Source organism: Onychomys torridus, chromosome 5 (assembly GCF_903995425.1).
Source record: "Onychomys torridus chromosome 5, mOncTor1.1, whole genome shotgun sequence".
Taxonomy (NCBI): Eukaryota; Metazoa; Chordata; class Mammalia; order Rodentia; family Cricetidae; genus Onychomys; species Onychomys torridus.
This window is the reverse complement of record NC_050447.1, coordinates 14,043,921-14,047,503: the sequence shown is the minus strand read 5'-3', so window position 1 is coordinate 14,047,503 and position 3,583 is coordinate 14,043,921.

Below are 3,583 nucleotides of genomic sequence, written 5' to 3'. Positions count from 1 at the left end.
AATTCAGGTTTTTCTCACTTTTGTACCTTTTAAGTTAGTGTCTTTTTTGATATTCATAATTGCTTATGTCAAAAGTTTGTGTTCAGTACATACTTTCTTTTCCTTCAGTCAATTTACTAGAAGTATTTTTAATTAAGCCCTTTTGTGAAAATAGGAATTCCAGAAAGGAAAGGTAGCATGAGAGCAGCCGTCACAGCTGCAGCAGGTATAAGATGGTCTTGTCTGTGTGAGTCACACCATCAGGCTTACTCTTTGAAAGGTTAGGTTAGGGAGTAAACCCTGATTTATATAAATAAATATTTAAAAAAATCAGGCTTTTCCTCTCTTCAAATGTCTTGGGGCAAATCACATGTTTAAATTGGTTCTTGCATTTATTGGTTTTGCAAAAGAGTGCATTATCATACACAGTATTTGTAATTAAAGTAAATCATTTGTTTTTTAAAAAAAGGCAGTTTGCAAAAAATGTTTTTGGTCTTTTATAATTCTCATTAAAAGATTATCTGGCAAATTAAAAAAAATCTTAATGTGTTTACTTTAGCTCTAGGTTGGTTGGTTTTTTTCTCCTGGAGCTGAGGACAGAACTGAGGTCTAATACTTGCTAAGCAAGCACTCTACCACTGGGCTATATCCCCAATCCCTGGCTCTAATAAATAGAGCTCTTTGATAAAGTCCAAAATTTCCTGTTCCAGTCTGTATTTTAGAGCAGAAGATTGTATGCCACCGTTTGAAGTGCATTAGTTTTATTCTGAAGCACAGGCATCCATATCCTCCTCCCCCCCCCCCCCCCCCCCGTTTTGATTCCCAAAAGGACATTCGGAGTATGGCTAATTAATGCCGATCACAATTTTCCTTTATGAAAAGTAAGTTGTTTTATTATTTCATACTTCCAGTGGTAGAATCTTGACTGTATGGCCTGATTGCCAAGTTCCTGTGTACTAGTTTACCTTTACCCAACTTAGCCAGCTGTCTGACCTTGGGCTCAGTTTCCTAATGTGTTAAATTATGATGAGTATGTGAAGGGTTAAATGAGGAAGTAGTACGTTAGCCTGAAACACACAACATAAGCATCTAGCCAATGTGGGGCCCTGGATTTTGCCTTTAGTGTCATGTTCTTAGTTACACTCAGGCACACAGCAGAAATCTGCCATTGATAATTTTGTGTATCCTAAGTGGGTATCCTAAGCTTAGAAAGTCATTGAGGATTAATTTGTGTTTCTCCTTTATCCTATTTCCAATTCTGGATTATGGAGCTTGGTTCTGTTAGCCATTTTCAGTACAGGTAAGCCTTCTAGTGAATTGGTTGTCATGTGCTTATATAGCTATATTTGGGGTGAAAGGAATAGCTTAGCCCAGATTACAACCAGACTTTTATTTGCATGAAAGTTTAGAAAAGCAGCTTGTGTGTGTGTTGAGACAAGGTCTTGCTAGCCCTGGGAAGGCCCTGAATCCTACATCTCACTTCACTCCCCCAAATTCTAAGATGGCCGAAAAGCAACTGAGTCTGGGGGAATGTCATTTTGTGGTTTCACTGTATTTTGCCCAGACTTTAACATCTCAAACGGCATATCCAGTAGAAATCCATATTCTCCTCCATGAAATTAGAGCTAACTAACATTTTTATTTTACTGGTTAAATGCATATGCACATTCTTATATACAACATTTTGAGAATGTTGATTGGTTATTTCTGTAACCCTTAACACATACATCGATCACCTAGACTTCACCATTTTGATGGGAAGGCTGGTCATGGTTCATGCTTATAACTCAGAGCTTGCAGGCCAAGGCAGACTCAAGAGTTTTGCTCTACACAGCAAGGCTTTGTCTGGAAAACAGAAAAAAAACAAAACTTAGACTTTTTTTTGGTTATTGTTATTGGGCTTGAACCTAGGGCCTCTGCATAACCCACAAGCAAGCATTCCACTGAGCTGAATCCCTAGCAAAAACGTTTTAGTAACTTGATCACTCACTGTAATCTTAGCTGATATTTTGTTGTGTAATATGTCAATATTTTTTATTTTTGCTACTTATAAATTAGCATATACATTCTAGTATCTGTCTATCCATCTATCTATCTTAATATTGTTTTGAGCATTAATATTTTAAAAGTTTTGACATTTTTAGCAATGCTTTCTGGAGAGGCTTCAGTGGGACCCACAGTTGTGAAGGACTTGGTTTACCTTCTGGTTTTGCTAATTTAACAAGTGAAGGCATATTTTATGTATATTTAGCAGCAGGTAAGGTTGACACATTAACATTTATTAGCTATTAAGACTTCATATTCTTGACCCCCACAGATGAGAAATGTAGCTTCTTTGTTCCTTTTGTAATTTGGCATACAGAAGTGAACTCTTGTCTTTATATTGTTTGTTAGAATGGATAATTTCTGTTGTGCCCTTGACCCTCTTGGTGTCTTTCAGGAGTTTTATGGGTAGGTATACATGATCCTCCTTGACTTTGTTCTTTTGCTTTTAATACTTCTGTTTGTGTTGCTCTGGATCAAACTAGGGCCTCTCATGCTCCACCCCTACCTCTTAAGCTTGAGTTTGTCATATTGAATTAAGTCCTGGGCCAGTTTAGTGTGTATCAGTGGTTGGTGGAAGTTTACCTTTGCTTTAATTTTTTAAACTGTGTGTACGACTTGAAAGCTCACATTTATGCCATGTACACTTAGGTGAGTTTAATTCAGAAAAAGTGACGCTCATTTCTCATTTCTGTCCTCAAAGAATTCCAGAGCTTTTCAAGTTCAGGAACATCTACAACAATGATAAATAAAATGTAGAATTTTATTCAGATTCCTGAAAGGAAAATCTAGTAAGTAATCCAAATTGAAAAAAAGTGGGCCGGAGAGAGGAGTCAGTGGCTAAGAGCACTAGCTGCTCTTCCAAAGGACCTGGGTTCAGTTCCCAATGTGCTTGTGGCAGCTTACAACTGTCTGTAAATCCAGTTTCAGGGGGTCTGATGCCTTCTAGCCTCCATGAGCACCAGACATGCACACGGTACTCAGGTATATATACAGGTAAAATACCTGTCCACATAACAAATTGAAACATTATTTTTTTAAGTTAACAAAACAAAATACGACCAACCCAACACTGGATCAAACTAAATATACCTGGGGTCAGTTTGCGACCATCTTGTTAGTTGGACAGAAATAAGATCAGAATGTAACAGAGTGAGTAGAGCATATTACTTCCTGGTCCTGCCACTGTTTGTATGCATTATCTAAAAAAGGTGATCCCAAACCAGCACTTGGGAGGCTGTAGGAGGAGGATCATAACTTACCACTGCATAGGCAGTTAAGCAGCATGCCTGGGCTACACAGCAAGACCCTGTCTCAAAAGAAAAGGTGTGGATAGTGTGGAAGCCTATAGACTGAAACACACAAGAGTTCTCAGTGTCTGACTTGCCCAGGTAAGCTGGTTACATCATTTACCAAAAGAAACTCATATTTTTCAAGCTGGCTTTACCCAAACAAAAGTTAGCTTTCATACAAAGTACTATAGTATATCTGAATTATTATTGAAGACAAAATATTCCTAGAATTAAAATCCTTTTAATACCTCTTTTATGGAGTCAGGTCT